Below are 11,906 nucleotides of genomic sequence, written 5' to 3' on the forward strand. Positions count from 1 at the left end.
GATATTGTAATAATGGACATTTACAAGTTAAGGCAACAAGTCGTGCGAACTGCAAAGATGGCTGAGTTTTAAAGGGGCTTATCATTTCACATTATAGGAAGAAGAAAGCGTGACTTTAGAGGGCGTGGGCAGTGTTGCATTTTTCATTACTGCTCATGAACAGACTCAATCAAACCGAGTCTGCAATTTTCACTGTTTGCCTTGTTCTCGGTGCTTCCAAGGGATCTACTTTCCAGATTTTATTTACTTCACAACAGCGGGTGTTAAGTGCTGTGTGGCGGCCGTAAAAAGTCGCCCCGACTATATCTCAGTGTTGTTATATTTTCTGGTCCTTCGGGATCATTGATTTCAATTCATTTAGATTTGAAGATTGAATACTGCTTAAGCCGGTGCTAGCGGGCGTGGGCAATGTTGCATTTTCCATTACTGCTCATGAACAGACTCAATCAAACCGAGTCTGCAATTTTCACTGTTTGCCTTGTTCTAGGTGCTTCCGAGGGATCTACTTTCCAGATTTTATTTAACGGCGATGAGGTCTGACGACTTATTATCTCTTCACTCTGCTTTGGGGATATGGAATTGCCTTGGTCTGTTTGTTCGTCTACCCGTCAGAGGAATGTTGTATTGTTAACACCAGTGATGTTTTTGCCACTGACCGTTCCAAGGCGGTGCTCCACTGTGTTTCTTTGTTTGTTCGTTTTGTCCTCTTGTGTAGGCTTTGTGTGTGTGCGCGTGTATGTGTGTGTGTTCCTTTGTTTGTTCGTTTTGTCCTCGTGTGTTGGCTTTGTGTGTATGCACGTGTATGTTTGTGTGTGTTTGTGGTGTGCACGTCTGCGTGCTGTAGGTTTCGTTTTGGGGAGGCTGCGATTTTGGTACGTGGTATTCCCTGTTTGATATTTGTCTTTGGTTTTTTTACACATACCTCCACAAAGTTTTTGTCATGAAGTTAGTTCTACATGAATATGGTTCAAAATGAGAAGCCTCGTACCTGAGTATTCGTTTGTAGCTCACATAAATACAAAATGCTCAAGCAGAGCTGGTTTTATTGTACTGTTTCTGTCAAACGTTTCGTTTAATATAATATATTGTAAGAGCTATATGTCATAGTTTAAACTTAGTCAGAATTGCTATAGTCATAAACTGTTTGCAAGACTCGAAACTTGGTCGCATTGACTTTAGACTAAATAAGATCACAGAAGAACCTTGTTGACACTTTAAATGCACCTTTAATACGTGAAATGGGAGTATATAGTGTCAGAAATAATGTCACTAGGTCAAATTGATATTACATCAACTCGTCCACAAAATCAGTACTTTTCGTCCTTCGTCCCGCTTAATAAAATTTGGTTAACTCGTCCACCTTTCGGTCATTTCGTTCCCGCTAATACAATACTTTTCTATGTTATCATTTACAAGCCTTGGGTTTAAAGCAGCAGTACGAGAGATGCTTACCTTATATGATTAAATCTTTTAAAATAATGGAAGAAGAACTCTTATGTAATTGAAAATATGAGAAATCAGATAAAAATATATTAACGTCTTGATCAAATCAAATTCAAAAGTAAAACAATTGCCTGAATCAAATCCAATTATAATGTCATAAATAGTTGTGTTAATTAAGACTTTAATTAGGTCTTGAAAGGAGAATGCAATAAAACAGTATGATTTCTTTATTAGTTAATAGATCAGTAATAGGGGGTTAGGGGTGGAGGTAAAAGTGAGTAATTTCCTCGGGTAACATTTCATTAGTGACTAACACATACTAAACTACTAAATCTTATGAACTTTTATCTCCAATTTTATTAAAAATACAAAGACAAATATCAAACAGGGAATGCCACGCACCAAAAACGCAGCCTCCATAAAACGAAACCCACAGCATGCAGACGCACACACCACTCAGAAACACACACACTCGCACACAGGACAAGACGAACAAACAAAGGAACACAGTGGGGCACCGCCTTGGAACGGTCAGCGGCAAAAACACCACTGGGGAGCTTAAACCGGTTTATGGTGCGCACCCAACCTCACTCTTACTCCCACCATGTTTCCAAAGATACGTGAAAGTGTAAATAAAAGTAATCCCCGCCAGGTGAATCTCTAACACACGTAATGGAAACAAAAAGGCATGGCATGTAAAACACAAAAATGCTCGTGTAATACTATCACGTCATTACGGAGGGCGCAATGACGTTTAGAGGGGCGACATTCAGCGGGGCGACGTTCGGCGGGACGACATTCCGCAGGACATAAATATTAATTTGCCATACAGTTTTTTAGTTCATTATATTATGAATAACATATATAATACCTATCTTGTTAAAGGATATGAGTATTGTTTGTAGTAAAGTTTAGTTATGTTACTAACTGGCACTTCAAATTTATAAAATTGTTCCTTGCAGTTAAAAGTTTTATTACAAATGAAGAGTTTAGATGCATTAAAGACAGAAAACATTATTTCTGAATATGATATATAAATGAAGCTCAAAATCCTGGTTTAAACTCTAAAGGGCGAAGTCCTGGCGTAGCAATATATTGATCAATGAAACAGAAAGACAATTGCACCACACGGTCTAGCTAAAATAATATCATTTCATTCGAGTAATATCCTAAATCAATATAATTGGGCTTTAAGCTATATTTGGAAATTAAGAGGTACTGTTTTGTCCTCTTACACCGTTGAATTTCCTTAAGATAGTTCTGCACGTTTGGATCGAAAATTTTTCTACAATGTAGAATTGATTAAACACTCATTTTTCAAAACTTCAGAATATACCTAGAAAATTCAGCAAATAAAAAGGATAGGGTCGTGTGCTTGATTTTTTGCTAGCCTGATTTGAAAAATTTGGACCTCGCGCAATTTTTCATTATGGGAGTCTATGGGAAAATAGCAACTTTCATAACAGTTTCGCGAATAGAAAATTTCCACAATGTAGATTTTAATGAAACTTCTCACAGTCTTAAATAAACATGTCCTATAATATAGTGAAATAAAATGTCTAGGTCCGTGTGCTTTTTTCTGATATACTTGGCCATGCTTAAAGTGAACCGCCTAGTTGAAGCTAATTTTAAGACAGACATTATTTTGAATTATTTAACGTGTCAGATGTTGTTATATCATATTTTAACTTTAGAAAGATAGAGACTGTTGCAATTTAATAAATATATTCACAGGTTGCCTTTAATTCATAAAATGACTTTCATTTCCGTACTCCGAATCCAGGCTTTATTCTACGTTTTCCGGATAAATGACGTTACGCCATCACTTCCGGTTCACCAAACGTGCAGATCTACCTGAAATGTATTAAGAACTCTTTCGATAATATTTGTATTTCATATATCAAGACATAATGTAACTGTTTAATATAAAGCTGTATATATTATCGTGTAAAGACCACATGACTCACACAGCTGTCGCTTACTCTCGCTGGCTGTGAATTCAAGTGATATAGAAATGTCAAGAGTAGGCCAGAAGAAAAGAAGTCATGCGGCGGATGAATGCATTCATTTGGTGAATGGATTTATGACGACAAAGATAATCAGATTGATATGCCAAATTATTCCTGTAAGGAGAGGGTAAAAATAACAGTTACAGTATAACAGGGAGTCAAAAGACAATTTGTTCGAGGCATGCAGGGATTCCAGGCGAAACATAGAATAAAAAAGTTCATGAAAACTAGATCACATTAATTGATCGTGTAAGTCTTATGCTCTGTCCAGTGAGCAGTGTTTTACTATAACTTAAGGGACTAACACACACCTTAGGCGAAATATATTTTCTGTCAAAAATCCATAATATTTGAGAACTTTGAGAGTGGCTAGTTTTACAAACTTATTGACATAAGACTTTCGCAAGATATTCTTATTAATAACCAAACACAATTGTGCAGAAGATAGTACCTCGTTGCAACGCTTTTCAAATAATGCAGAACATTTACATTCTTCTTGCATTATTACCAATATCTAACTTTTATTTTCTCCCACTTAATCATTTTTCGGTGTCATGTATACATTCTATGCCAAACTCGATGGAAACGAACATGATGAAAACTTTCACCTGAAGTGTTGGCGAGTAGCTTTAATCAAGGCAAAAACAGTTTCCGGTTTTGGGATAATTTGGGTTTTGGGTTTTTTTATTATTTGAATCTTGCTCTAAAATTTGAATCATGTTATGTGTACCATGTCAAACACCGCTAACTATTAAACATATTTTAATCGACTGTGTGGACTTTGCTACACAACGTAGTACATATTATGACGTTCAATCATTGAAAGAGTTATTTGAAAACGTTTCAGTCGGAAATATTTTATCGTTTTTACAGCAGATATGAATATATAAAAAAAATCTAACATTTCATATTTTTATTTACATCTTGCAATATTATTATGTTTGCAATTGATATTTTAACACACACGTATATACATTTTTACATAACTGATTTTAGATATGCTTTACATTTTTACATGGATGTTTTTAGATATGTTTTACATTATTCATAGTGTTCTTTACATTTTACGTGGATGTTTTTAGGTATGCTTTACATTTTTACATCAATGTTTATGCTTTACAGTTGGCGTTTGCAATATGACTTCTTCTCGGCGATATATGACCATTTTGTGTCGATTCGCCGTAAAACCCAACTCGATCGCTGAATCATGTTATGAAGTCAGATATGTTAAGATGTCTGTAAACCATGTATACATGGATATATATTTTGTTATGTAAAACGTGATACCTTTTATCACATTAGGTTAATGAGACGAGAGAAAACACAACAAAATGTAAGCTCTCAGGATCATTTATTATTTGACAATGTCACTTTTTCTTTACCATGTCTGATATTTTGATAAAATAATATCGTATTGATCAGATTTAAACAGAAGTTTACAAAATATTTGCATTTGGAGAACCCCTTGCATTAGCAGATATGCATTTTACAAGTTCATCTAGGCATAGCAAAAAAGGAATGGTATGTTTTACTAGTGAGTCACTAGTGTAGCATTGAAGGTTCCATGTGCACCGCCGTATGAACACATCTGCGGATGTCTCTAAATTGTTTTTTTTGTACTTTTAGCATGTGTAAATGTTGAGTTCTGCTCAACCCGGGGCTAGAGGGCGTGGACGGTAGCATGCATTTCCACTACTGTCCATGAACAGGCTCAATCAAACCGAGCCTGCAACATTTTCGTTTTTGTTGTGTTGAGCGACCTGTGGAGTTTCCGCTTTTTCTATTTTACTCCATTTTGTATCTAAAATGGATTTTAAGTACATAATGTGATAAGTGTTTAAATATGTTTTTTCACAATTATTTCTAGCGGACATATTTTTCTATAACTTTGCATATTTATAGATTGATGTGTTACAAGTTAAGATGAAAATTAAAAATAATAGGTACCCGTGCTTCTTTTTTCAATATTCAAAGTTTATTACGAACACCAAATTGGTATTTTTGTCTGAAGAAACAAAACATACATGTCACAGTAAATCAAGTGCAAGCAGCTATTTACTTAAACATTCACTCTGATGTTAAACGTTATTGTTTTTGCATTACAATTAATGAAACCATGGAATAAATACATGTAGTCACTTTTATTTATCTCAAACGTTTCGGCGAGATTAGTATTTCTCAGGGTACAAATAAACATGATAAAGAGAATGACGTCAAACTACTCATGAAGTATTCTGTATTATTTTCAATTAGGAAGTCGTCTATGAACTTAATGGTATGACTAGTGTTTTTGAAACAGCCTTGCTTGCGTGGAGCCAACAGTTCAAAACATGTATAACTCGACCAGAATGGTGTTATCAAGGACTTAAATTTTACAGTGGTCAGTAATTTGAAAAGAAAATGATGTAAGGGTTAAAACTAGAAATGTCTTGGAAGAATTGTATCATTTTAAAAAGTAACGATTTAAAGGTTAAAACCCACAAAATAGTGCATATATATATTGAAAAAGCTACAGATAGAAACAGAACAATCTTTGCTACAAAACAATCCGCGTCGAAGTATGTGACGAATATCTAGAAATTTGTGAAACTCAAAGACAACAATTTTAGGACTGTTAGATGCACAACTGTTTTATCTTGTATTACAGCTTACATACGTGGACTAAGACTTTTATGCTTCCGCTTTAACAGCTTTGGGTAGTAAATAATTACCTGTTGGATATGGTGCCTGCTTTTTAATTCTGTCTTTTGGCAGTTTCTGTGACCACATTATAACCACAGATCCCCTGTCTAAATTTTAGTTTGTTTAGTTCTGCCAATTTTTTCTCGTCCGGGACAAAGCTAGTATTTTATCTGGGGTTTTATACACCGCTTCTCATGGGATTGCACTCGGTGCATCGTTGAAGGTTCTATGTGCACCGTCGTCTGAATACGGATGTCTCAAAATTATAATTTGTTCTTCTCAACCCGGGATTAGAGGGCGTGATGATACATTTCATTTCCACTTCCGTCCACGAATAGGCTCTATCTGCAACATTTTCATTTATGTCGTGTTGTGCGGACGACCTGTGGTTTTACACCTTTTTCTATTCCGCTGCATTGAACTAACATAGACAAAATTAAGGTTGACAAATGATGTCACTCAACAATTTAAGTTATATAATTAGATTGTTTCACTTGTGTAAAGCGCATTAGAGTTTCTCATTTGTGTTTAAATACATTAATGTTGCAATATTTACAAGAAAATGTAGTACATTTGATAACACATTGTTTTCACAAGTCGTTTTATTCCTCAAAAACTTAATTTTAGAAGTTCCCTAACGTACGGTGGCACAGAGTACGAACGATATATTTTGACGCAAAAGTCTATTTGGGCAGATTAAAACCCCGGGTTATCAAAAAAGGACCTTGTCATTAAATAGATATAGGCTCAGAGTTTTCTTGTGTAACGTGGTACCGTTCCACACAAGAGCAGCGATACAGATGTGACAGTTTTATGCTTATGAACTTAGAATATTAGGATTTCGAGTGGTCACATACGGTATTTTATGAATTTTAAATCAACTCTTCCAGACAATGTTTGCCTTTTAGTAAGATATCTGTCATATATAGACAGTGGTAAACATATTGCTTTTGGATTTAAAAGAACAAATAGATAAATGTTATTTCTCAACAAAAGCCTCTACTTTGAAAGTAATGAACATTTTATTTCATGTCGGCCATATGTAGCAATTTCCTTGTATGTTTAATATTTACATAAAAATGTAAATATGAAAACGGATGATACTTAAAAATACGATAATATCTGCAACAGTGCCTTAGATTCCGTCATAGATAGGATTGTATTTTTGGTGGATGTACTTTAAAAGTAATTTAATAATTTGAAAGTCTAATGCATACTCATCTTGACTTTCAAACGTGAATTGTTGAAATTACTCTAATGAAAAATTTAAAAGGAAGCTGTGAACGTGGGATCCTAATGTGTTCATTACACTTGAATAGAACACCACACTCTGGCATAAACAAAATTACTATTCTCCACTCGTCTCCATAGTGTAATTTTTATCAAGTTCACTTCATGCTTTACAGATATTGCAAATTACAATACAGGACATGCCACTGCAATAACTTGATAAATTTGTAATCAAATTACATGTATATCATTCTTTTGCTAGATAGAAGTAGCTGTATGCTGGTTATTTTTTCAGTAGCTAAGCGCTGACATATTATTACGTTCCTGCTATATTGTAGTAATATGGTACTAAGAAGCTAAAAATTGACAAAATGATATTTTTATACTATATTGTGGGTATACAGATCATCCATTTTCCCAGTGTGGTTGATAGTAAAACACTGACAAATTTATGTGTTCATACTAGATTGCAGAAATGTAGATATTAATTCGTTTCTCTCCCGTATGATAGATATTATTTTCCGTGGGTGGTCTAATTACTTAAAACTAGCTATTCAGTACGTTCAGATGCTTCTGCATCTTTTTTATTTACATGTATAAGCATATAACAATATAATACGTACAAATGACGATAGAAATTGTTTTCAGTTTTGTATTTTCTGTTATCCGAGTTTGGAATTGACATACCATAGGCAACATCCTAAAAAAATTACATCTCAATTAATTCGGTTTGCCTGCTGAGCATTTCACTGAATGTTAATATGTTACTTACAATGTTTAGCAAGGCTACAGTTATCGTAGGGAAGCAGCTGACAAGTTATGTTATACAAATTATACGAGTTAGTCCTTTGACCGAAAAAAGGAAATTACCTAAAAATCGTCAGAAAGAATTAAACTTACAAAAGAGTTTCATTGGAATTTATTATTGAAGATTAACCAACTTCATAAATAACTATAAATGATTCAAACATGGATATGACAAACCAGTACCTACTAATGTCCATATACAACGAACTGATACAACGAACCTCGCTTAAAACGAACAATTTCCATTGTTCCAAACAGTTTGCTATATCCCAGCTTTACTGTTTGTACTAGACGTTTGTGAATTAATCCGATGCCGAATCCGAATTTGACTTCGGGTATATTTTAGGGACTTTCTCAAAACATTTAGTGGTTCAAGTGATTAAAATGATTGTAGGTTAATATTTTAACGTTGATCTGTTTTGTCGATTGACTACGTATTTAGTTGAACTGCCTACCATACATACCAAGTTGCACATGTTTTACTGTCTACAGATCATACTGAAGACATTAAACAGATCGCATCCATGTTTTGTTTTTCAGAATTGTGTCCACAATGTTTCTAAGTAGTCGTCGAAATAAATCGAACTTTACACGCTTTAAGTTAATCGTTCTGTAGCACACAAATGTGATATATATATACATGTTATATATGTATATATCTATTCTTATGGTGTTGTTCATTGCATATGGAACTCAAGCTGTCGCAATATTTATTTCATAATACATGGTAAATACACTTTAATTGCCATGATGTTGCTGATTTTTGTTAGACCTATCTACCATATAAATAGACAAATTCTACTGCAATGAAGAAATATGACTTTAAATAAAATAAAAGATACGATTTGAAAATTTTGTTATCTCTCTAGGTTTAAATTAATATGATAAATTTATTCAGTGTTCTCCGTCTTGATACCAAAATATGCATTTTTGAAGTAATAGATTCATAAAACAAAGAACAGATATCGTCCAATATAGTTAGCAATATTCTGACGAAAGAATGGGTGCGATCTGTTAAATGTTTTCAGTATGATACCTTAAATAGATGTTTACTGTACTAACATGTTTTAAACAATAGATACACGACAGGAGATCTGAAATACATGTTGCATGAAAATAGCCAAATGCAAATCTTAGTATGCTTCACTTTCCAATTTCGCATATATGTTCTCTTAATTTTTATCTTGTATGGTTCCTTATTCTTTCGAACTCACGTACTTGTATAAAATATATACTCATGAAAATTGCCACATCTCCACATTTTCCATAGCCCAAACAGGTAAAAAACATTTGGAAGAGATGTATTTCTGCCAAATAACTTTGAAAACTAGACAGTAGATTCAGAGTAGAAGGTTTATGCCGATCTACTTATGACAAAGAAGACCTCAAAAGTTTACGCTCTTGCTGTATTAAACAAGCCACTAGACTGATAATAAATGTATTTCTACATTTTTACCATTTTCGTCAAATTCAGTTCCACAGAGAAAAAAGCCAGTCTATTTTAGAGGTTTTCACAGAGGAATGTTATAATTATCAGTATGATATTGGGCATGGGATATAGACTGGCTCAGTTCACTTCATTCAGTCATAAAATGTTAAAAGATATATCATAGTCTAGGAGCTAGTCTATTGCTGTATGAGCAAACCCTGCTCCGCTCCCTGGCGGTCTCATTCTTTAATGTACCAAATGATCTGAATTAATCTGGCAGAGGCTCACCAAAGAAGCATTTCTCTGGAATCATATTTAAATCAGCTAAGCAGACTTCAAAAAGGCGATTCTCCCCCCCCCCCCCCCCTCCCACGGCCATGTTTAACATAGCGAATGATCTGACGGCCATCCAATAAAAAACTATGCGCAACAACAGCCATATCTAATAAGAAATCTGATAGATTCGACCATTCTGTACAAGTAACTTGCGACCAGGACTTAATGAAATTTTGTTGAAGTTAACATTTCTGTGAAAAAAGTGTTAAAAAAGTCAGTAAAGAGAAGAATTTTTAATTTCGGTTGCTGTTGCAACCGGAACTCTGCATGGATGACCCCATATTTTCATGTATCGAAAGAGCACATACAGGAAATTTTCCTGTTATGTCTTGACAAAACTGGAGACGATGCTCATAACAGTAAGTACGGGGGTTAATGACAGACGTTCGACGGACATCTCATGATCATAGATACATCACGAGTACGGCATGACAGGTGAACTTAATATGCTCAGGATTATCTGTGAAAGAAATTAGAAACATAACTGTAACACGTTTTCGTGTTATGCAAAATTCTTCACTGAACCTTTTAAGAAAATTAAATCTTAACTATCTAATGACCTAAAAATCCTAAAAATTACAAAAGAAAATCTCTATTTGCACCAGAAAAGACTAAGGTATTAGGATAATATATAGCCCTTTAGCCCAATGTACTAACTGGATAACGTAAGACATGATGCCAGAAATAGGAAGGAAGATGTCTACTGAGCGCCCTTTGTGATTCCTTGGATAAAATGTCATAGCGTCTGGTACAGTATCTCTGTCTTGAGTGGCTTTTTCTTTACCCTTAACAGAATTACGTTAACTAAATTTCATTGTTGTATAACAGTAATGACCAAACATTATGAGGTCTAGAAAATTTGTGTATTTCCGGTATCCCGACCTACCCTAATTTTTTGGCCAGACTCTATATGTTTTATGGCCTTAGAGATTTTTTTTAAATTTTTTAACAGAAAGTTGCCAAACTGCACCTTTTCTGCTTTAAACATGGTAAGTTATGTTAGAAATCAACTACTTATGCACTAAAGGCATAACCCCCTTATTTTTTTTATTCATTTTTTTTTGACACAAAAATAATTCCCAAAGGTCAAACTCAATTAAAAAATGATCAAACACACAAAAGATTACCGAAATACCTACCCTATATTTTAGCATGGTTCCGGAAACAAACAATTTTTTCTTAAGCCTAATGTAGTTTTAAAAATATAACATTGAATTAGATAGACCAATACTTTGCAAATATTTCCGTTTGATGTTACAAATTAAGCATATAAATGTTTTGAGATTATCCCTTAAAATACAGTATTAATATCGGATTACAATCTCCGATTCGGTATCGGCTTAATTCGCAAATGTCTACTAGCACATTTTATTTTGTGTTTTACATACCATTTACATACCTCGTTACCATTGCGTGTGTTTTTTTTTATACAGCTAGCGGGGTTATATGGTACTTTAGCTGAACAATGATTTTGGAACATGTCGGAGGAATAACAGTGAGGTTAGGAGCACACAATAAACATGTATATCTTCCCAGTTGTATATTTTTGCAAATGACCGTTCAATCCTCGACTTCTGTATGTTTTTCTTTACGATTGTTATGTATATGTTAATCATGTACACATCAATCAATACAATGCTTTGGTTTTGAGGTTGCAATTGTCTTGGCTTGTCCTATAGGAGATGTTTCCTTGTTTTCATACTTTATAGCAGAATAATAAAATGACGCAAGTTCGATTTTTATTATTTTTATGTAAACGTTGGAATACATGTTTCAATTACAATTGAATCTCATATTTGAATGGTAACCGTAATTGCATTGAAAGACATTATATCAAATTTTGAATTTACGACAAATGTAATAACTTTTGCAGAATAAAGTAAAAATGCATTTAAAATGTATAGAAAAGACATAAGAAACAATGAACGCAACGTTAACTAAGATAAAATCAAATAGTTATTGTAATGCTT

Source organism: Mercenaria mercenaria, chromosome 12, assembly GCF_021730395.1.
Source record: "Mercenaria mercenaria strain notata chromosome 12, MADL_Memer_1, whole genome shotgun sequence".
Lineage (NCBI taxonomy): Eukaryota > Metazoa > Mollusca > Bivalvia > Venerida > Veneridae > Mercenaria > Mercenaria mercenaria.